Below are 25,736 nucleotides of genomic sequence, written 5' to 3' on the forward strand. Positions count from 1 at the left end.
ATGGCAGTGGGCTGAAATGCAAAACTATATGAATATTATTGCCACCCACAGCTGGATTCCCTGTGTTTTACGAATGTGTTTTTTTACACTTACCGCTAAAATGGTTACATAAGTAATAAATGCCACACTGAACAATGTTTATTCTAATGAGTATTTCTTCAGAAATATTCAAAGCAAATCATTTGTCATGTAAGTCTATATTTGTTTTTAGAAATCAGAAAAAAAAAAAACACATTACAGAAAAAGGATAGGAGAAAATGTTAAACTATATCAAAGGAAGTAGATGAACTTTACTTTCCACACACATATTAGCTGTTGCTATCATTGAAACAGTATCTTTTCAGAGAAATTAGGTGGTAATAAAAACTTTACATTTCTAGTTAATATGATTCAACTAATTAACTACTACATATTATGTTTGAAAAAAGTATGGATTTAGCACAATAAAAAAGTTAATGATGAGACACATACCCTCATCAACACTTTCTTTTCAACACAATACACGGGAATTATATTCCTGAATAAATGGCTCAGCTCTTTTCTAACTGAAAAAGTCCAAAATTGAAATGTAAAAATGCATTTTAACTAAAGCTTCTGGAGTTAATGACATGGTTAAAAGTACTCATCTGGATTATTTCTCCTGCTATTGTTATAAAGTATATAAAATGAAATGGAAATGACAGAACAAAAGGAAATAAAACACTAACAAAATCATGAAAACACTATAGAGCAGAGGACTGTAAAGGTCCCCCACACACGACATAGGAATGTAGAGGTAAATGAAAAACACCCCTAGCTGTGGCTAGTTGGGGTGTTTGCACGAGAAAGTTCCCTTTGGGATTTTATACTAACTACTTGTGAAATACCTACTTAGAAAGAAAGAAACCTATATTCCACTGGCTGACAGCGGTTATCCCAACAAGAAAGTGGTTATTTTCAACAAGGAAGGAAAAACAAAACCAACTTCAGTGCATTTACAGGTTAAAATGTAAGATACTGAAAATTTATTTAATATTAAAAGGAAAATGTACTTTTTTTTTTTTTTTTTTTTTTTTTTTTTGAGACGGAGTCTTGTTCTGTCGCCCAGGCTGGAGTGCAGTGGCGTGATCTCAGCTCACTACAACCTCCGCCTCATGGCTTCAAGCTATCCTTCTGCCTCAGCCTGGGATGACAGGCACACGCTACCCTCGCCCAGCTAATTTTTGTATTTTTAGTAGAAATGGGTTTTCACCATGTTGGCCAGGCTTGTCTCAAACTCCTGACTTCAGGCAATCCATCTGCCTTGTACTCCCAAATTGCTGGGATTACAGGCACAAGTCACCACGCCCAGCCAAAAATGTACATATTTATGAATAAAATAACACTTAACATATTAACTTCCAGAAAAGTAAAAATGATAATAAAACCTATGAATAATGATTTTAGAGACTTAGGACAAATTTTTGATCCAATATTTTAGAGTATTTTTTACATGGCTTGATAGGATCTTTTAGTTTAAGCTGATAATCTGAAAACTGGGCATACTCAAATGAATCATTTTCGGTTGTATTTAATACATTGGCGTAATAGGTATCAGTTTATATATATATATATATTTCTGTATCTATTTTTCTGGACATGTATATGTATGTTATTTGTTATAAAGGGAATATGGACAGGATTTCAATACAGATTTTTAAAGATCCTAAAAATTAAAAACATGGGATACAACTTATAATTCAATTGTTTTAAAATAAATTTTCCATAAAAATGTATGTTCATATATCTTCTTACCCATTACTGTAATTTATTGAATGGCACAGCATCATTTTATGTAATTAATGAGCACTGGAAGACAAGAGACTCCAGGTTTACTTCTGCCAGGCATTAACTAGAATTTCTAATTAGGCCTATGTAAATAAATGCATAGATGTATACATATTGTCCTGTAGTTAATCCCTTCCGATGACCCTCATTCATTACATGCCTTCTTGGAATAACTGACGATGATGTGTCCTGTACATAGGGGTTGAATGCAGCCTCAGAAATGTTCTGAACCTCTCTCTGACTGTACGATACTAAAAATACTAAAGGAAGTGATAGTAATTCTAAATAAAATAATTTTTTATCTTTTAGTTTTGATCTTAATTTGTATACAAACATCACAATGAAAACCGGATTATTTATCTGATACTCAGTGCTAGCAAATAACATTTTTCACTACACTATTTTCCTAGATGTATTACTTTAGTATTTCTGCATGTGTCCCACCAGAATTTTGTTAAAACATTAGTGAATAAAGTATTGTCAACACACAAAAGCACTTACATGCAGTATTTCATTTTTTGCTAGTTTAGTGTCATAAAAAGTAACAAGTAAATTATTTTTTCATAGCTGAAATTTTAAGGATCAGAAAGCCTCATTTATTGCAGATTATTGAGGAGAGGTGCTGTGAGCCTCAGTTTCTGCTTTTTCCCAACACTCGGACTTCTGACTTTTCACATAACTTTTATATCTGTAAACACCTTAATTCTTGAAACCCAATGTTTATATCATAACTGATGAACAAAATAGTGAATTGTAGGGAGAAATACATATGCAAAGGAAATGAAGATTTTCTTCTTTTTAGAAGATTATTACCATTTTTAGAACATAAATACACTGGACAAAGAAACATATATAAAAAGGCATTAACAAAGCACTGTCATAAGCATTTCTTATTCGTATTCTACATTTGAGATATTCTTTTTGAATAAAAATTAATTATTGACTACAGTTACATTATAGTTTAGTTGAGATAGACATGATATTGTGATACATGTATACAATGTTTAACGTGTAAACTACTTAGTTTTGGTATCTAAAATGTCTAAGAAAGAGATACTGAAAAAAACAAATACATTGAAGATTTGTATTTTTTGTTTCCTCCACTTTGTATAGAAGCCGCCATATTTTTTGTTATACTCACAATATATGTCATGACATAGGGAAAAGACTTTCGTAGCTTCATATTGGAAATAGTATTTGTGGAAAATAGTAACTTCAAAGACTTATATGTATTCTTTCATATATACTGCTGGAAATGCATTGGAATAAATGATTTTCCTTGAATGATGAAAGTATCAAAAATGTAGGTGCGTTCAGACATAAGTCTGACATGTAGTCTCACTTTTATCTCATTAAATCTTTGCTATGTTTTTTACAATTGGCTCCCTTTAATATTTCAGACCCAGAACTTAAGCCCCAAGTCAAAGTTTGAAGTAAATTAATCTATTCACCATTTCTTCATATGTGTTTTGAATACATTTTTATTTCCAGACTTCTTACTTCAACATTACTTTAGGGGAAAAAGTTTCATTTTTATTTTAAAATGCAGGGAATTTTAATGTATTCTAGATTTAAAATCCTGTTTCTCATTTTCTTGGTGTAAAGCCACTTTGTTATTGACCCTGGGGCAGCTACATAGTCTCTTTATCTCCTGACCCTTTCAGAATATCCAAAAGAACCCTCCACTAAAGCTTGGCTGACTGGAGTAGAAGAAAATCACCTTTCTGCACCACACACACAGGGAGAGTTTAGGAATGTCAGTAATGGTTTTTAGTGTCATAAAAAGTAAGAAGTAAAATATTTTTTCATTGCTGAAATTTTAAGGGTCAGAAAGCCTCATTTATCACAGATTATTGAGGAGAGGTGCTCAATATTCCAAAACAAGTGAAATCATCTGTAAAGACAGATTTCTACCCCTTGTATCTCTTCAGGGCCATCAGGGCTTTTACGTTTTTATGATTTGCATTTCTGGCCCAAACTTCCCAGGATGAGTCTATCACTCTCAGAACCATAGAAGTAATTTCCTAAGCGTGATTATGTGAATAACTTAGTTGCAAATTCTTCAGATATTAAGAGTGGGCATATATGTTTCACCCTTATTCAAGACGTATCTATTGTTGCTTTCTCAAAATCAGAGTGTGGGGTTCCAGGAGCAAACCAAAAAAAACAAAAACAAAAAAAGAAAAAAAAATTAAGGAAGATGAGCTTGGCAAGTTGTTCCCTGCTGACTTAAATATTCTGCTAATTTGGCAAGGATTGGAACCGAACTTTCATTTTCTTTTTCTTTTTTTTTTTTCTGAGACAGAGTCTCGCTGTCTCCCAGGCTGGAGTGCAGTGGTGAGATCTCGGCTCACTGCAAGCTCCGCCTCCTGGATTCACGCCATTCTCCTGCCTCAGCCTCCCAAGTAGCTGGGACTACAGGTGCCCGCCGCCAGGCCCTGAATTTTCGGATATAGTTAAGAGGCCTTTGAATAGATCCCTCATCTTAATAAAACTATGTAAATCAGATGAGTTTCATGTTAGCTCAGGGCCATTTATCAGCTTGAAGAGTGTTCATATTTCATGTGAGTCTAGCAATGACACACAAGCAAAGTTGGGTTTGGAGATTGTGAAGCAGCTACTACTTATTTCTCTTCCAAAATATTACCACCAAAATATTACCCTCCCCACTTCCACCAACAAACAGCTTTCTATCTGGAGCAAACTCGTGTTTTCTTCATTTTAAGATTGATGAAAGGTCTTGGAGTCCCAAAACTATTTCTGGGGCTTTCATATTTCTAAGTTAACTAGCATGTTTTATTTATTTATTGAACTTACAAATTACAATCAGAAGGCTGCTTATACACTTAGATGTAGAAACAACCAAAACAAGTGGAATTACTGGCATAGTTTTAATATATTAATGACATTTTATCCAGATAGTCAACTATACTCATAATAGAGGCACACCTATCACCTGACAGAAGAGTTGATACCTTCTCAGGGAGTACTTACCCAAGTCCTGTCAATATTTGCTTCTATGACAGCTATTTTTTTGTACCAACAAAAGCATCCAAACATTTTTTAATGGTAGGGATATATTATTTCTTAACATATGTAACAAATTCTGTCAAGTCATAGAACAGTGCTCGTTGCCTGGGATTCACTGATCTCTTTAATAAGAGCTTGCATATATTCATTTTATTGTGCTGATTTCATAGAACAATTCTCAGATGATAGTCTTGTTTCTTCAAGTTTCAACTTATGGGCCCTAAGTTGGGCCTTTGGGATAAAATAAAATACACATGAGAATAAAAATGAATCAAATAATGAAAGTATCAAAAGGTAGGTGCGTTAAGATATAAGTCTGACATGTACTCTGGCTTTTAACTCATTAAATCTTTGGTATGTATAAATAAAATAAAAATCAAATTTATAAGCAAGAGATACAGTAATATGATGTGTTATGTTCTGAGAGAAATCCAACTCAAATTGGCTTAAGAAAAAAATCTCATACTGCAAAAAATGGTCATAATACTTTAGACAGTAAGTAATAACAGATGGTTAGACAGTGTTATTGAGATCTTTCTCCTAGGAGTATTTAAAACCCCTGCACACTGTTGGTAGGAATGCAAAATGGTGCAACCACTAAGGGAAACAGTATGGAGATTCCTCAAAAAATTTTAAAATAAAATTACCATATGATCCAGCAATCCTACTTCTGGGTATTTATCCAAAATAATTGAAATCAGAATCTTCACGGGATATTAGCACTTCTAATGTTCATGGCATTACTATTCACAACAGCCAAGATGTGGAAACAACCTAAATGTCCATTCAGAGGAATAAAGAAAATATGTTATACACAAATAATGGAATATATTTAGCCTTAAAAAAGAAAGAAATTCCATGAGATGAGACATGACAGTTGAAACTTGAGGACATGTGCTAAGTGAAATAAGCCTGTCACAGAAAGACAAATACTGCATGATTCTAGTTATAGTGTGTATCTGAAATAGTCAAATTTATAGAAGCTGAGTAGAATAGTAGTACCAGGGGCTGTGGGGAGGTGGAAATAGAAAGTTACAGTACTAATCAAAGGCCATAAAGTTGCAGTCAAGCAAGAGGAAAAAGCTCTAGATGTCTGGTGTACAACACTGTATCTATCGTCAACAATAATACATTGTACACTTAAAATTTTGTTAAGATGTCAAATACCATGTTAAATAGTTTTACCACAAATGAATAAAAGTCAATCTTCTTCATCTTCCTTAAGCCCTGTATGGTTTTATTCTGTTTGGTTTTATTTCCAAGCAGCCTTCTTAAATGAAGATAAAGATAGCCAATTAGCAGCTCCTGGTTTAGAGACTCGAAACATTATCCACACAAGCAGACAATATATCTTTCATTTTAGTTCCTCCAGAGGTTTCAGGGCTGACTTTCTATGATCTTGTGACACATGCTCATCCCCCAAATAATCTCAACTTTTAGTATGTATGCGTCAGAGTCACCCTAAGGATTTGCTGGAAGACAGATTATGCAGCCCCAGTACCAGAGCTAGAGTGGGGCCCAATAGTTTGTATTTCAAACAATTAGTCAGGTGATGGTGATATTAGATCAGGAACCACACATTGAACACCACTTCCTCTTAGTGGCAGGAGACTTATAGGCACCTGAAAAGAAGAATTCTTTTTTGCATTTTTTGCATTTGCACTATACAAAGCAAATATGGATGAAATCATCTTCCATTAAAGAAATCAGAATGGTAGTGTATTCTTAACAAAAAAGGAAGAAAAGATAAAGAAGCAGTTATTACTCTTGGTAGAGAGCTCAGCAGAGAAGCAACTACCTCTACCCAACACTATGAAGGCCTTTCCTTCTGCTCATCTGCTGTTTTCCTCTATGAGAATTAGGAACAGTTTAGGGAGAGCAGGAAAATGCATTTAACATTGTGCTGTGTATGTCATGTTAACAATAAGTGTAGGAGTCCTAGCTAACTATTCATAGAATTAATCCAGCTGTATGTAAAAAGAGTAAAATAATATAAACAATAAGAGTTTATTTCTGGAATGTAACACGTGTAAAAAGTACATCATATGATGAACATCACTAACAGTCAAAAAGCATTTTACAATGTTGTGCACTAACTCTAGAAAACAACAATAAAAATAAAAACAAATAGAAATTAATGTATAACTCCTTAATGATTGATACAAATGCATACATACAAACACAGTCATATACTCTAATCTTCTGACATCATTTTCAAAGAATGTTCCTAAAAATAATACCCACTTAATAGAAACTGGTATAAAACAGAATACACATATGAAAAGCATCTCTACCCATATCTTTATAAGCATATTACTATGGAAGACATATAATCTTGAATAAATTCCAAAATAAAAATCACATGTATCAATATTTACTTTTGATGCCTTCAATTGTATTGTATGCTCATTGTAAAATCTATCTCATACAATAATTTGAGGTATTGTGTATTTTCATCTGTGTCATGTCTAAAATGTCATGACTGGCATGTATCTTTCTAATATTATTTAGTAATTAGAAATAATAGGATACCAATGTATGAAAACTGATGATTCATGCTTTCATACTTTCATGTCTATCTTTTATATGTCTTTTTAGATACAAATTGACAACAATTTGAAATTAATAAATGATGTACCAGCAATCAAAGCCAATATCTCACTCAGAGTGGAAAATATTAGTATGATTTTATCAATACCAGATCACCAGAGTAAATACTTATTGATTATGTGTTGACCATGTTTTTGTTTTGCTTTTAGGATAAAAATACAAAGTGTGTTAATGAATTAACACACATGTACATGCACATAACTATCTCTCTTATAACCATCTGTCTATCTACCTTGTACCTATGCAGTGTGGGTAGATAGAGGGATGGAAGAGACAGATAGATACATACATACATATCTATACACAGTATATGTTAACACACAATTACATGTATACTTGGCTTGTAAAGAGCACAAGATATTATGCCATAGGTGACATTATCATTACTCTAGTTAATGAAATATATGAAAAGATTATTGTATCTTCAGTTGTATTCTAGGGAAAAGCTGCAGAAATTTACAACCAAAACAAAGCTATGAAATTCACCAATTGATTGTGAAGTATTCTGAGAATGATGTTTATTGAGCTTAAAGATACCCTTGACAAGTTGTTTTTAAAGGACAGCTTAACTGCTGTTACCAATTCACCTAGTGCAATCCTTCATTTAAAAAAAAAAGTCCTGTTGCCTTATCTTAAAAAATAAACCTTTCTAAAGTTTCCAAACTCTATGTTTGCTTAGAGAACACAAAGGAGAAATAAAATAAAATATATATTATGTTATGATTATTTTTCTTCAAAGAAAAGCTGGGTTAAAATTCTGCATCATTACAAAAGCCAAAATTGACAAATGGGATCTAATCAAACTAAAGAGCTTCTGCACAGCAAAAGAAACTACCATCAGAGTGAACAGGCAACCTACAGAATGGGAGAAAATTTTTGCAATCTACTCATCTGACAAAGGGCTAATATCCAGAATCTACACAGAACTCAAACAAATTTACAAGGAAAAAACAAACAACCCCATCAAAAAGTGGGCAAAGGATATGAACAGACATTTCTCAAAAGAAGACATGCATACAGCCAACAGACACATGAAAAAATGCTCGTCCTCACTGGCCATCAGAGAAATGCAAATCAAAACCACAATGAGATACCATCTCACACCAGTAAGAATGGCAATCATTAAAAAGTCAGGAAACAACAGGTGCTGGAGAGGATGTGGAGAAATAGGAACACTTTTACAGTGTTGGTGGGATTGTAAACTAGTTCAACCATTATGGAAAACAGTATGGCGATTCCTCAAGGATCTAGAACTAGAACTACCATATGACCCAGTCATCCCATTACTGGGTATATACCCAAAGGATTATAAATCATGCTGCTATAAAGACACATGCACACGTATGTTCATTGCGGCACTATTCACAATAGCAAAGACTTGGAATCAACCCAAACTTGGAATCTGTGACAGACTGGATTAAGAAAATGTGGCACATACACACCATGGAATACTATGCAGCCATAAAAAAGGATGAGTTTGTGTTCTTTGTAGGGACATGGATGCAGCTGGAAACCATCACTCTCAGCAAACTATCGCAAGAACAGAAAACCAAACACCACATGTTCTCATTCATAGATGGGAACCGAACAATGAGATCACTTGGATTCGCGAAGGGGAACATCACATACTGAGGCCTATTATGGGGAGGGAGGAGGGGGGAGGGATTGCATTGGGAGTTATACCTGATGTAAATGACGAGCTGATGGGTGCTGACGAGTTGATGGGTGCAGCACACCAACATGGCACAAGTATGCATATGTAACAAACCTGCACGTTATGCACATGTACCCTGGAACTTAAAGTATTATAATAAAAAAATTAAAAAATTTAAAAAAAATTCTGCATCATTTTAATGGTAGTCTAAAAGCTTCTAACTTTGTAATTCTATAATATTTACTATCTCTGCCATTAATTTGGCTATGACTGCATTACAGTTTCATAGTATACATGCGTGTGTATGTGTGTGTGTGTGGTGTGTTTGTGTCTTATGTGAAAAGCAATTTTGTGTGTCATATTTATTCACACCGATTTTTCTCTTGTGTCCTTTCATGGGGCTGGACCAATAAGTTTCTTAATGATGAATTTAAGAAATTCCCATTTCCAAATAAAAGGTGGTTAGGCGAATATGCTGCCTTTCCCTTACTGAAAACATACTTAATAATAAGAATATCCACTTTGCATTCAATTACAGCTAAATTTGTGATAAACATATGGTATATTTTTATAAAAATAATTCATCATGCATAACAACCTCCAGAAAGTGAATCATTGCTACTGGAAATTGATAACCATGTATTTCACATGTTAAAAATGCATTCTGCACAATCTGGTGCTAATAAAAAACATGATAATGTAAAAATGTATTGGATAAGGGATTCATGAAATAGTGACACAGTTTTTCTTTATTGTGTGGATTTTTTTTTTACATTGTTCTTTTTAAGCTGATGCATTTGCTGACTTATATGTTCAATTATTAATTCTGTTTTTTCTCTGAGTTTTCTTTTTTGGAACACTGTAGAATAATTTGAGGTGGTTTAAGGAACTAACAATACCTCCTTCTGCCTATTCTCAGACTGGGACCATGGAAACAAACTCAATAGAATTGTTTATTTAACATTGTTTTTATAACATTACTATTTATTTTCCTGATTTGAAATTTATTTTTATTAACTGCTGATTACTTTGCACTTTACTGTTTAATATAGACCTCCTTTCAAATGCTAATAAGTAATGTATTATGCTTTGTTTTATATTTATCAAGATGAATGATGAAAACCACATTCAATGTTTTATTGTTTATTGTCTCAAGATACGTAATTGTATTTACTTACTCCAAATCCCCAAATTACTTCATTGCTAAAATTACATAAATTGTTGTGTAAAAATCTCTAAGATCAAAAAGCATAAAAAGCCAAGAGAAATTACCACAAATGTAAACAATATTTATTTAGAAAGAGGATAGGAAGTAGAGAGAATGTAGGTCAACTACTAAATAAATATGGAGAAACACCAAGTTCAAAATATTGATAGAAACCGTCTTTAAAGGAGTTTTCTTCCCTTGGTTTTGTTTCAATTTATCGACAGTTCTTTATAACAATTCTTTTTCTTGACTGCTGATTAGAGACAGGGTTGACTTGCAGTTTTAAAGAATGTACTGTGGCACTGGGTCAGTGAAATGTGCCTGTTATGGTGTTGCTGACTACAAGAAGAGGCTGTGTTTCACTTCAATACCATAACCACTGAGCTGGGCTTCTGTTGACCCTGACATTTTTTTTTTTTTTTTTTTTTTTTTTTTTTTTTTTGAGACAGAGTCTCGCTCTGTCACCCAGGCTGGAGAGCAATGGCATAATCCCAGCTTACTGAAGCTCTGCCTGCCGGGTTCATGCCATTCTCCTGCCTCAGCCTCCCGAGTAGCTGGGACTACAGGCACCCACCACCACACCTGGTTAATTTTTTTTTTTTTTTTTTTTTTTTTTTTTGTATTTTTAGTAGAGACAGGGTTTCACCGTGTTAGCCAGGATGGTCTTGATCTCCTGACTTTGTGATCCGCCCACCTAGGCCTCCCAAAGTGCTGGGATTACAGGTGTTGACCAACATTTTTTTAAAGGCTTACTGGAATTATATCTCAGTAGCCATTTGCAACTCTTCTTCTTTTAGCTACCAGGACAGTATTAGGTCTTCTTTGCTTTGTGCATGCGTGGTTTTTTTAAGTTGTTCTTACTCTTGTTTTTATAAAATTTTCAAAAATAACAATAACTTAAGAATTAGCTTTTTCAAATTTACTTTAATGAATGCTTATCTAGTTTATCCAATCACAGAAATAGGATATTACTATAAGATACTTGAAGAAGGTTATTTAACTAGGATTTTTTTCTAAAGTAAATACAACAAAATTATTGGTTGAAAATAACTCTTACTTACTGAATATCTCTGAGCCAGAAATGATTGTAGATGCTCTGGATGTAGCAGTAGAAAAAAATAGGCAAAATGGTCCCTGCTCTGGCCTCCAGGAATGAAAAAGCTAAACACATAAATTGGTTAAAAAAAATATACACCCCCCCCCACAACCACACACACACAGAGTCTGTCCAATGGTGATGACTACTATAAAAATAAATAAATAAATAAATCAGGAAAGGAACATAAAGATTTCTGAAGGACCAGGGAGGAGTAAGTGCAATTTCACATAGGATGGAGCATGAGAGATTTGCTAAAAAAGTGACATTTGTGCAAAAACGTTATGAGGTAAGGGAGCTAGTTAGAGGGAAAATGCGAAAACTTGGTGGTGAGAGAGTGCTTGACACATTCAAGGAAGACCAATGAGACCTGGGTGGAATGATGGACTACTTAGAATATTTATATAAAAGGGATAAGATCATGTAAAGACTTTTGGGCCACAGAGCACATTGTAATATAATTATCTGTATCTGCCCTTTTCTTTTTGACTCTGAGTTCTGGAAAACCACGATCAGGTGCTATTCATCTTTGAGCCACCAAGGCACAGCACATTCCTGTCACATGGAAGGTATTCTGTTGGCTTGAAGTGAAATTTGGATCTCAAAAGGTCCAATTCTCCTTGTTCATCAGAACATGACTAGAAGACAGAGTGGCACCCATCTCTACAGACTCTGGTTTATTGGATGGCGACATTGTATAAATTTCCTGTGGCTTTTGTAGCAACTATAACAAATTAGGTTGCTTGTAACAACAAGTCAGGTTGCACCCATACTTGGGAGGAGACAATTACACAAAGAATGAACACCAGGAGGTGGAAATAACGAGCTCCACCTGTAGTCTCTCCAGCACACACTGTATCTTAGAAGTTGGAAAGCTCCCTGGGCACTTATCCCAGCCTAGTGGGTTAGGGATGGTTTCCTAGAAGACACCAAAGATATGTGAATGAAATGCAGCAAGACAACTAAGATTTAGATAAGCAAAAGAAAAACAAGGCAGAGAAGAAAGCTGGAGCAAATGTATTCATGCACAAACAGGAGCATGTGCATAGAACTCCTGGTAAAGGTGAGCAGGGGCTCAGGCAGAAGCCAGGAATCAGGTACTGGAGAGCCAGAGAGGATGTTCAAGAACTCGAATGCCTAGAAGGATTTTATCTAAGGATGTGGCAGTGCCTGAGATGTGTTTTTTAGATAGAAATTCTGATTAAAATATTAAAAGGGATTCCTTTGTAAAACCTAGAGGCAGTAACAGTAGTTAGGAAGATAATTCAGTGATCCAGTCAAAGATAATGGCCTGAATTAAGACAAGGGAAGTAGAAACTAGGAAGGAGAAGAGAGTGGAAAAACCTTGGGGAACCATAAGAGCAAATCGGTTATTCATTAGACTTAGAGTTTGGGGAAAAACTAGGTGTCTAAGACATCCTGCTCAGATTTCTGTCTTGTATACAGAATGAATTAAAGAGGCGACCTTACTTAGACTTTGAATAACTTTTATTTTATATATTTCATTTATACTATTTTAAGTGACTACATCTTCATGGTAGAATTGTTTTCTGGGATTATGATAAGGGAAAAATCCATTTTCTAGCAATCTTTAATTTGAAACTCCAGTTGCCAACACAGAAAACACCTATTTTAAAAATTAATATGAAAGAAGCATTTTGTTTTTCTTCATATTGATGATAATAAGTAACTAGGGGAAAAATTCTGAGCTACTTTTACTGAAAAAGAAATATTTCTTATAGAGATGTGATCATAATAAATAATTAGATGAACAGAAATATAAAAGTATTTCTTACATAACTTTGATAAAACACACTTCCAGCATTTATGTGGCCAAAGATACTTCCTTAAATTCATTATTTAAATTTTCAAATTTTAATTATGAGGTATCTGAAATTTTACAAAGATATTATCACTGACACATATGTGCACATAACTAAGATTAAATAGATTTTAACCCTATGCCTTATTTACTTCACATCATTCCGTTATTGAAAGACATAAAACATTACATTTATCTCAACCTTCTCATCCCTCCTCAATTCCTCACTCCCTAGACTTAAGTTTTAACTTATACACTTAAATTGCTGCAAATCATACCTACTTATTTTTATATACTTTTATCAAACATGTATTTATTTCATCAGTTATCTATATTGCAGTTTCAATTTTCAAATGACAAATAGTGTGACGACGTACTTGTTATTTGGCAACGCAATTTTTCACTGAACGTATATGTAAATTTCTTTTACATTCCGTGTTGTTTCATGCAGATTCCAATTCAGAAGCCTATTGTATGTGCTCTCCACACTGATTTATTCATTAGGTACAGCGCTTGTCTTTTCTACTGTTTTTCTAATGTGTCTTTGTACATGTCTCTTTATGTATTAATGTATTAGAATTCCAACTGCTACTTATGGAATTTTTAGATTATGGAGTATATACACCTTCAACGTTGCTAGGAATCCAGAACACATTCCCTGGCTTCCATGGACACAAATCAGTTCCCATCTCCCGTCTCTTCACTAACATTTGTTATTAAAAAACATAATAAAAGCATTACTATCTGATGGATATGAAAGATCAGATCACTATTTTCATAATTTGTATTTACTTTGCGACACATTACTCCAAACATTATTTAAAGTACTTCTTGTGGCCGGGCGCGGTGGCTCAAGCCTGTAATCCCAGCACTTTGGGAGGCCGAGACGGGCGGATCACGAGGTCAGGAGATCGAGACCATCCTGGCTAACACGGTGAAACCCCGTCTCTACTAAAAAATACAAAAAAAAACAAGCCGGGCGAGGTGGCGGGCGCCTGTAGTCCCAGCTACTGGGGAGGCTGAGGCAGGAGAATGGCGTAAACCCAGGAGGCGGAGCTTGCAGTGAGCTGAGATCCGGCCACTGCACTCCAGCCCGGGCGACAGAGCGAGACTCCGTCTCAAAAATAAATAAATAAATAAAAATAATAAAATAAAGTACTTCTTGTCTTTTTGGTTTCTTACTCTGTGAAATTCATGTCTGTATATTTGCTTATATTTCCGTTGAGATATATGTTTTCCTTCCTGATTTGCAAGTTATTTTTATTTTCTGGATACTAACTCTCCTTAGTTTTAGCTTTTACACATAGCTTCTACTTTTTCATATGTTTAACTTTGTTTATGACATTCAGATAGATAGATAGATAGATAGATAGATAGATAGATAGATAGATAGATAGATAGATAGATAGATTTTGTGTGTGTGTGTGTGTGACAGAGTCTCGCTCTGTGGCCCAGGCTGGAGTGCAGTGGCACCAGCTCGGCTCACTGCAAGCTCCGCCTCCCGGGTTCACGCCATTCTCCTGCCTCAGCCTCCCAAGTGGCTGGGAGTACAGGGCCCACCACCACGCCCAGATAATTTTTTGTATTTTTAGTAGAGACAGGGTTTCACCGTGTTAGCCGGGATGGTCTCCATTTCCTGACCTCGTGATCTGCCCGCCTCGGCCTCCCAAAGTGCTGGGATTACAGGCTTGAGCTTGAGCCACCCCGCCCGGCCCATTTTGCTATTTTTAATCCCCTCTTAAAGATCTCCTTTGTTGATGTTGTTAAAATGGTCCTCGTATTTCTTTTAGAATGTTTAGTTTATTTTAACCTATGCGTAATTATTTTTCTGTTGAGCATTAAGGGGTCGTAATTTTTTTCTTTGTACAAACAGCTACCTGCTTCAGCACAATTCATGAAACAGTGCTGACATTTCCACGGAAGTAGGAAAAGTGTCTAGTATTTTTACTCTATTCCATTAAGAAAATTCCATGTTATTTTAAGAAATATGAGTTTATAATAAGGTGTTCTAACGGATAAGATATCTTCTTCAATGTATCTCAATGATTTGAAATTCTCTTGGGTGTTGTTGGTGTTTTACTTTTCTTTTTATGTTTTTAGAAGAAGAATCAGCTTGCTATATTTTAATAATAATATTCTGTAGATTGATGTTGGAATTATTTTGAATTTAGAATTTCCCTCCCATTACAGAACTGAGTCTATGATTGAAAATACTATAGACTTTGTGTTTTTCAATATCATTTTACTATTGTCTGGTATACCTTGATTGTATTATAATTAGAGTAACTATCGTGGTGTCTTCTATGATTTCTCTGTTCTCTCCCACCCTATACACATGCCACCAAAGTTCCTACACTATGTCACTAGGCTGTGCAGGATCTAGCCTTGGCACCCCTTTGTCCTCATTTCCTACCACTCTCTGTTTTGTCCTTTCTCTTGTTCTGCTCCAGCCACATGGGTCTTCTTGGTGGGGAATGTGAAAATCACATTCCTGTGTCAAGGACATTAAAATTTGTGATTCCCTTTGCTTGGAATACCACCCAGAATCTCCAGCTGATCCTTTGCTTGTGTATTCCACTACACTAAATCTGCAGCTGATCTTTGCATAGTTGTCTCTCTCATGTCATTCAGATCTCCACTCAAATGCCACTGTCACACAAAGTTCTTTGTTTACCTTTCTTTAGTTCCTTGCATTAACTTTGGACCTCACTCATCATTACCTATCTATTCTTTACATATACTTCTTTATTTCAGAAAAATTACCACTCACTGAGTGCTTTTAGTTCATGATCATATTCCCAGTATTAAAAAGTGACTCAGTAGCCACTCAATAAATATTTGTTGAAAAACTGAAAGATGAAAAGTCTACTCTTAAGTGCCGTAAAATTATTTTAACTATGTTTTTTCAAATTATATCTTCAAATTGTTATTGGAGAATAAAAGCATAGGTGATATCTATAAAATAATATGTAAGAAGTGTTTAGTGCAAAATAGGTAGGGAAAATAATTTTATTTATTAACTCATGGAATCCTCATGACAACAATATAGTCACGATTATTATTACTTCTTCTTAAAAGATGGAGAGTTTGAGGACACGGAGTTTAAAATTTTTCTTCTCATCACTCAACATTAACATTGGAGCCCCTTGGATGCAGTGGAACCACTGTGCTGTGACTCCAGTGCCTGGAGGCTAGAACACAGAAAGAGGGGTTTTAACCATGATCCCTGGTTTTCAGCTTAGGAAATAAAATTAAGAAACAGCTAGAAAATGTTAAGACTGGAAGGCTATCAAAAATAAATGAATCATGTTCATTGCTTATGTATGACAACTAGCTTTCCGATATCCTGCTAACTTTCTCTTTCATATTTAAATTGTACAAAGGAAGTCATGCACCTTATGACAACATTTTGGTCTATGACAGACCACGTATACAACAGTGGGCCCATGAGATTATAATACCGTATTTTGCTTTCCTCTTTCTATGTTTAGATAGGTTTAGATAGACAAATAGCACTGTGCTCCGGTTGCCTACAGTATTCATTACAATAACGTGCTACACGCTTGTAGTCTAGGAGCAATAGGCTACACCATAGAGCCTATACCACCTGGGTTATTGTAAGCACACACTGTGATGTCACAGAAAAATGAAATCACCTAATGACACATTTCTCAGAATGTATTCCCATTAAGTGACACATGGCTGTGATATGAAAAATTATACTACCAATAAAATGCATCATTAATATACTTTACCTTTTATAATCACATATTTTTCTGAAAAATTTACTATCACAAAATATCATTTGCCACTTCATTTTATTGTTATTACTATTATTTTTGAGATAAAGACTCTGCTCTGTCACCCAGGCTGGAGTGTAGTGGTACAATCAGGACTCACTGCAGCCCCCACCTCCCAGGTTCAAGCCATCCTCCCATCTTAGCCTCCCAAGTAGCTGGAACTAGAGGCCCACAACACCATGCCCAGCTGATTTTTTGCATTATTTTTTGTAGAGATGAGATATCTCTATATCGCTCAGTCTGGTCTTGAATTCCTGCCCTCAGGTGATCTTACTGCCTCAGCCTCCCAAAGTGCTGGGATTTCAGGCATGAGTCTCTATTTTATTTTATACATAAATGTCTTACAATAATTTAAACATTAAGATTCCCTCAAGAATATCTTGGTGATGTGAGCACAGGGGCCAACTAGAGTTGCCTGACACACCCCTAGACCCCCATCCTGCCATCAACACAAAAACCCAAAGCAACAAACACACCACTGTATTTTACCTGGAGTGACTGAGGAAGTGCACTGGAGAGTACCCATATGGACCTGCACAACGGTGTGGCCTCAAGCAGCTAGCCAGCCCACTGTACTTTCACCTGCCTGCTCCTGGCCTGGTAGCCAATCTGGTCAGGTCCCACCTCACTGCAGAGAGTGCTGCACAACTGCCCAACCCCACTCCCTGGCTACCCTGCTAGAGGCATTCACAGGCACCCACCCCTGGCCTGAAAGGGGCCCTGCCTTCCTGGAGAGACTGCAGCAGCCACCCAGTCCCATGGCGTCTGTGCAAGCCAACACTCAGGCCAAGAGCAAATCCAGCAGCAGCCCCAACTCCCTGGGAAAGGTGAGACAGAGATGTCTGGTCCCACTGCACTTGCATTCACACCTGGCCCAACAGTCCGGTCATTGTCTGTCCCATGTCCCCAGAAAGTCTGTCACTGAGCTGCCAGCCCCACTGAATGCACCTGCACTTGGCCTGAAAGCTGGTTCAGAAGTGGCCCCCTGCTAGTTCCACTGCACCTGCCCTGAACATGCCTAACAGCCAGTGTGGCAGTGGCCAGCCTCCTGGATATACCACCACATACCTGCACCCAACCCTACAGCCAGTTGACTGGTAGACTCCACTTCCCAGGAGACCACATGGGACAGCCTGAGGGTCCTCAACACAAATACATGCCCAGCCCAACAATCAGCGTGGCACCTTCGTCTCCATCAAAACCACGCCAACATCTTCACAAACTCCTGTAACCTAGGCCACTTGGGTAATCGCAGACTGCACTGATGAAAATTACAGCTGAAGAAACTGCATGAAGACCATGCTACTGAATCCACCCAGAACCACAGCCTATGCACCACACTCAACAAACACCCTAGGACTCATCTACAAGAAAGAGTCTCAACAAACTAGACATAGGAAGTATTTAATTTAACACAATAAAAACCACATATGGCAAACCTACAGCTGACATTATACTGAATGGGGAAAAGTTAGCAGCTTTTTCTTTAAGACCAGGAACAGGGCCAGGCACGGTGGCTCACACCTATAATCCCAGCACCTTGGGAGGCCGAGATGGGAGGATCACCTGAGGTCAGGATTTCAAGACCAGCATGGTCAACATAGTGACTACTAGTCTCTACTAGAAAATAAAAAATAACCAGGCGTGGTAGCAGGCTCCTATAGTCCCTGCTACTTGGGAGGCTGAGACGGAGAATTGTTTGAACCCAGGAGGCAAAGGTTGCAGTGAGCTGAGATTGTGCCACTGCACTCGGGCCTGGGCGACAGAGCGAGACTGTCTCAAAACAAACAAGCAAACAGACAGATCAGGAACAGGACAATTATATACACTTTCACCACTTTTATTCAGCATACAACTGAAAGTCCTAGTTACAGCAATTAGGTAAGAGAAGGAAATAAAAATCATCCAAATTGGATGTTGATGTTCTTGCTTATGTCTTTAGCGGGAATCTCTTGAGAAATGCACATCAGAGTAACCTGGTAGCTTTTCTTTTTCTCCCCAGAATGGCTTAGTAATGCCATTTGGTTTGAATTCCTAGTATATTCATAAAGAATTTCTCCAGTTCTGCCCGCAGGTGGCTATTCAAGTACACTTTGCCATTTAACAGTGCCTTACACTTTTATTTTATTAGTAGTATTATTTTGAGAGACAGGACCTCATTCTGTTGCCCAAGCTGGAGTGCAGTGGTGCAATCATGGCTCACTGAAGCCTTGAACTCCAGGCCTCAGACAATCCTCTTGCTTCAACCTCCTGAAGTGCTTGGATTATAGGCATGAACCACTGCAACCAGCCCAGCTTTCACTCATAATATGGGTCTAGTCCAGCAGAATTTTACTGAGCACCCTGATTGCAGACCCATAGAAAAGTATTCCAGGACATTCCTGTTGACAATTCTACTCTGGATTAGTTGAAAATTTGTATTGATATGTGAAGTTATAGATTTAACATGTAGCAATCACTTTCCTGTTTACTAGTGTTCTAATGCTGATTTTTAAGTTAATTTTAAATTTCCAACTGTTAATGATTGAAAGTTCAATTGTAGATTAGTATTAAGACCAAGGACTATATCTATCACTGCTTTATATAAAAACAATCGCCAAAGATATTCTGATACTGTGTGGTTACTCAAATTTGAATATCAACTACATGTTATAACATGATAGTAAAGAGGATGAAAATTGTGCTTTATCCATTCCTGGTTACTTTTGAACTCTGTTCAATGTGTTTCAGCTGTCACTTGTTCATTGCATTATAAGAATAATTATTAAGAATGAAGCTGAAGAAACACACAGTTCATAAAACTAAAATCCTTATTTCACATTTGTATGTTGTGAGTTAATGAAATTTGTTTTCAAAAAAAGCTTGATTTCAGAAAAGTCTAATTACATTGGTATACTAAAAGTTATCAGCTTTATCATTATTTAACAGAAAGCGATAACTGATAGAACTGTTTATAATAATATAGAGTGATGTTTTTCATTTAATAAGTTTGTTGGAGAATAAGACAACATAGAAATATTCAGTGGGGGCTGCTTCCCTAGAGTTAAAGATATTTTTTGTGAGGGTGACTTTAAATAGTATTTTTGAAAAATATAGGTATAGGTGTGCAAACTATAACTGCATTCCAATAGCATAAATAGTATACACACATACTAATGGAGTACCTTTGATGGCATACATGTCCTAGTCTTTCAAGTCACTACTGGTTTGTCAAGGTTACTACAACAATTTTGAAGTTTGGCAAATGAAGTTACAATATATAACCTGGTACGCATCTTTTTATTCATAGTCAACAGCCAAAAAGTGAATTGTGCTTGATGGAAACCAAGGGTTGTAAAAAATTAAAATATTATTGACTCTGTTCGTTATCAACTGTGAACAGCTGCACAGAGAAGCTGGAGGCCGGTAGGCCCGCCAAGCACCTTTCTGAGACTGAAGCCATTTGGAGCCAGGTTGGAAGCAGCTGGAGGCTGAGGTGTCTTGTCTAGACAGCAGAGGCTCTGCATGGCTCTTGAAGAAATGGGCAAAGGACTTTATAGAGAGAAAGTCCTTCCAGAGTTCTTGGCACAAATTCATCAACCTATTTCCTTGGTGTATGTTACTATTAAAATGAGTAGAGAAACAAGACACAATAAATCAATGGGATGTTTAGAGAATGAAATAGAATGGTATACACATCTAAGTTTAGAACTTCAAGAAACCTTGGCGACATGCCCCAATTCCCTTATTTTATACATAGCAACACAAATGTCCAGAATAGATGAATAAATTGCATCTGATAACACAATTGGATCGCCAGGGATCTGGAATGTGTATCTAAATTGCTGGCATCCATATTCAATACCTTTTCCAGGTGTATTAAATCCTTGTGCTCAAAATGTGATCTGCAGAGCAGCCGCATCAGTGTCTCCTGTGTGTTTGCTAGAAATTCAGAATCTCAGGCTCATTCACAGACCTATGAATTAGAATCTGCATCTTAGCAAGATTGCCTCTGTTTATGCTGTATTAAATTATTTAAAAGACTTATGAATGATAACTATGTTCTTGAGAGATAAAGGTGGAAATTGCATATGTGCAGTAGGAAAAAATCTTTAGATCATCCATGCCTTATAATGTTTCGTTTATTACATTGCTAATGTCAGCCCCTTGTTTGATTTTAAATGAGTCCCTCTCTTAATACAGTAATTTGAGCTCATGGTAAAATAAGAATATTTCTGTTTTTTAATAAGTATAATTTTAAATTTATAGAAAGACCTGGCTGCTCTCAAAAATTTTAGTTTGAGCCATAAAATAAACAGATTTTCATGAAATGTTTTGTTAGCTTTCATATAGACAAATGAGTTTTAGTTTATTTTCTGTTGTTGTCTTTACTATTTTACAAACATAAATATTGAAATTATTCAAGTATCTATAAATGGGAAATAGTTACAAGCAAATTAATTGTTATTAACTGATTCAAAAAATATTAACGTTAGGCACTATGCTAGATATATAGTTTATTAGGGATTAATTTAGACTATTTCATTTTACCTAAAATTCTACAAAACAATTTGTGTCATATATTTACTTAACTAAGACAGTTAACAAATGATTATACTTGGAGACAAAATGCAAGCATTGTTTTAATTATTTTACTAATAGTTTTTTTCTCTTGTTATAATATTCGTTCAGGTTAACCAGCAGTAGTTACACGAATTATAAACATCAGATTTACTACGTCATCTCTCTATAAGCTACGATTCTAGAGGGAGTTTTCACTAACAGTTACTCAAGATTAGATAGCATTTAGAAAATTCAGTTAATATTCTTTTATTCAGACAATTTGGAAACACATCAAAGATTATTTATAGACTATAGTCTTTTTTCAATGTAGGGGTTTTCAAATGTTATAAACACTAGGGAACTTTTTAAAATTTATATTTCTGAACTACAGGTTAAATTTTTTGGCTTCGTTAACCTATAAGAATCTACTTTTAACACATCTTCTGTTTATTTCTGTGTACTCTGAAGGTGGAGTCCCTTTGGGAAAAATAGGCTAGTGTGTCTCATATCAAGAGATGCTATGACTTCAGTTTCTTAAAAGCCTATTGGCAGACAAGGTAGATGAAACTGAGATTACAGCATTGCTCTTATCTGTGACGTATGATGTGAAATGCTGACAAATACATGTAAATATTTGGGGTACATTTCAAGAGCAATACTAAAATAATCTAGAGCAGCGAATGTACATTCACAGAAGAGTTGACACTAACGGTACATTCTCTTTTTGGTAAAACCAGGAAGTAAAAAGACCCTTCTTTTATGTATGCATGTATATCTATGTATGCATTTACCTATTTATCTTTGAGACAGGGTCTCACTCCCATCACGCAGGTTGCAGTGCAGTGGTGTGATCATGGTTCACTGCAGCCTCAATTTCCCAGACTCATGTGATTCTCTCACCTCAGCCTCCCAAGTACCTGGGACTGGACTGCAGGTGTGCACCAGCACGCCCAGCTAATTTTTTTGTATTTTTTTGTAGAGACAGGGTTTTATCGTGTTACCCAGGCTGATCTTCAACTCCTGGGTTCAAGAAATCCTCGTGTCTCAGCTTCCGTAAGTGTTAGGATTATAGGCATGAGCCACTGCACCCAACGAAGACCCTTCCTTTAGATTTTTCACTAACAAAGTGGTTCATTTAGGAACACTTAAAGTAAAAAGGCTAGAATACTACAGTTTCTGTTAATGTTTTTCTTCCTATATTCCTGTTATATTAACCAATTTCTCTTTAAATCTGCTTGGTGGAAACTGAAAAACTGTGAAGTTGAAGTTTGACTTACTTTTCCCTTGCTGTCTCCACCTAACTTTTTTTTTTCTCCCCAAGAATGTCATGTCCCAATGATTCCAAATCCTAGAGAGTTCTCCTGACCCTTGGTTTCCCATTCCCATGAGAAAATGCTGCCATGTTCTCTCCTGCATGGGAGAGAAGCTCTATCACTTTTTTCTGCAGGATGTGAGATGCCAGTAGTAAGTACCCTAAGTTGCTTGGGCAGTGATGTGAGAAGTACTTCTGTACAGGTTCCAGTTAGATTTATAACCCCAAATTTTATTTTCGAAACCCTAATCAGGCCGATGAAAGGAAGAGGAGGTATTTGGAAATGCACATCTTTGAAGTGTGATTTTCTCACTATTTTTTCTCACTTTTACAGCCATGTAAGCTGGCACCTAGAGTTGGCCCTGTATAACAATATAGTCAAGTGATAGATTAGTGATGCTACAGTGGAGTCACAGCAGAGAAAACCAGAGGATAGCACCCAACAGACTACCTGTAGCCTGATAAACTGAGACTCCAGCCTTATTAGAAGAAACTGATAAGGTTACATTGACTCTGTTGACTGAAGAAACACACTGACTCTTTCTTTTTTGAGATGGGGTCTTAGTCTGTTGACCAGGCTGGAGTGCAGTGGCATGATCATAGTTCATTGTGCAGCCTTGATTGCCCAGCTCAAGCAATCCTCTCACCTCAGCCTCCAGAGTATCTGGGACCACAGGGACATGCCACCATGCCTAGCTAATTTTTTAAATTATTTGCAGAGATGAAGTCTCGCTATGTTGCCCAGGCTTCTATATTTTTGATAACACTTTTACCACATGCATCAATCTTCAGGAGAGCAAATATAAGTAAAATCCTGAATAAGTGTACCTCTGTAAATGATATGGTTCCACTAGCTTGAAAATTCCTGGGCAGGTGTGTAGATAAATTTTGTGACTAGCATTTTTGTTGCTTTCTTGTTTGGGTAGGTAAATAATGAAGATCTCTCTCTCTCTTTTTTTTCCAATGAGTTTTTATTAGCAGGTAAGTCATGATTTAGGATGCCAGGGTGGGGATCACTGGGTACTAGGTCTCCCTTCACCATCCTGGGAGAAGGACAGAGGACAGAGGAGAGGGAGGTACAGCCAGTTCAGATCTTCCCGGGAAATGTGCCTCCAGCCCGTTGCTCCTCCCAGTCTGTGACCCAGGATGTGGGGCAGAGAGACTAGTACACACGCTGGTACCATTCGCACACAGAGACATTGCTGCCTTTAGCGGTCATTGCCTTCTAACAGCAGTGGAAGTCCAGGTAGGTCTGCCAGCAGTTCCTGGTTTGGTTCTGGTTGGGGAAGTGGCTGTCAAAAGGGGCAGTCTTGTAGTTCTTGATTTTGGTCTCAATGTCTTCTTCCGCCATGGTGCTGAATCCTAAAGGCACCCCAGATGCAGCTTGCAGCTCAGTGTCACCCTCAGCAAAGACACCAGAGTCGAACAGGAAGTGGAACTATGACCAGCCGCGAAGATCTCTTTTTTACCAATACCTAGTCAGGGTTAAAAATTTGGTGCCTTCATGCCAAAAGTGAGCTTCATGTCCCACAGTAAGTGAAACCATATTAGTGATATAAAAGTAGGATTTGGCATGACTAATCCTCAGAAAACATTCTATCTGTAGATAATTCAGCATTATTGAATAGAAAACTTAGACAAGAAATCACTTACTATCTCCAGGTTGAAATATCAGTTTCCTACATTAACAAGGAGCCTATTTTTTAATGAACAAAGTAATGTGCATACTAATATGGCTCATGGTGCTGTCATAATCAAATGTCCCTTTTGGTTCAAAAACTATCGTTTAATAGAAGTTTGAAGGCAAGCCAAGTACAATATAAATAGACCAAGTGGGTACAAAAACCTGTTCAGTACTTGGAAAAGGTATGTAACATCTGTTCAAAGTAGAAAGCACTGGTTCACTGGCCTAATTGGAGGTGTCCTAGAAGCTTTTTTTTTTTTTTTTTTTCTTCTGCTTTAGCTGTTGATCCGGTTTTCCTCTCAGGTTGTTGTAATTAAGGAATGCATACTTCGTATGAATTTGATACAGATGAGGCTAAGAACATTTTTGTAAGATATGGATCATTTCCTTTTATGCCCAAAGAGGGAAATCTATACTGCTTCTAATATAATCAGTTAGTCTCTAGAGATTATTCTCAGATACAGTAATAAATCACTACGTGAAGCATCATTTATCCCTGCAAATTAACAGTACCATTCTTCCCATACAAGGGCTACTATAATCTAAACTTGTTGGAAACCATGACAAATTATATAAAAATGACCCAAGATATTAAAAAACCTATCATGGGATGAACAATGGATGTATATCAAAGCAGAACATATATTTAATTGATTTATTTTTAGAAATAGTTTATATTGATATGTTGTTCTTCACTTTTCCACCTCAGAAGAAAACATATTCAAATGGTGAAGAAAAATATACACTGAGCTTCTAATTTGTTAACACTGTTGAGGAGAATAATAAAAGTCTCTATGATTACATCATAGAGTAGATATTAGTTCAAGGCTAACAGCACATCTTTAAGTCCAATCTCTAGCAACGCCAAATGAAACCTTCCAGCTGAACCTGCAATATCACACTTCACAATACAGGTATCCAAGAAAAATGTGTTCTGGACTCATGTGCTTAGCTGTGGAGTAAGAAATTCTACTACTTCAGATACTGCTGGGTGGATGAATTCTCCTTCTCTATTATCTGTACTTCAGAGACAGACTTGAAAGAGAAGTAGGGAAACTTGCCTCAATTAAAACTTAACTATTTCTGTGGTAAGAATTTGGCTTTAGGGAAAGCAATTCACTGTTTGACATGAGTGCAATGAAATGACATTGAATTTTTAATAAGAATTACTAT

The 25,736-nt window shown here is 36.3% G+C and overlaps 1 protein-coding gene and 1 pseudogene across 2 annotated transcripts in view; one reads left to right on the forward strand and one right to left on the reverse strand.

Moving 5' to 3' along the window:
• GALNTL6 (polypeptide N-acetylgalactosaminyltransferase like 6) overlaps positions 1-25,736 on the forward strand; it is a 1,271,092-nt gene that overhangs the window by 94,711 nt on the left and 1,150,645 nt on the right. The gene's annotated exons all lie outside the window — the stretch shown is intronic.
• Positions 23,907-24,297, reverse strand: LOC115895189 (annotated as a pseudogene). The gene has a single exon (XR_004055346.1). The product of XR_004055346.1 is annotated as a cytochrome c oxidase subunit 6B1 pseudogene (transcript).

Source organism: Rhinopithecus roxellana, chromosome 2 (assembly GCF_007565055.1).
Source record: "Rhinopithecus roxellana isolate Shanxi Qingling chromosome 2, ASM756505v1, whole genome shotgun sequence".
In the NCBI taxonomy this organism is placed as follows: Eukaryota; Metazoa; Chordata; class Mammalia; order Primates; family Cercopithecidae; genus Rhinopithecus; species Rhinopithecus roxellana.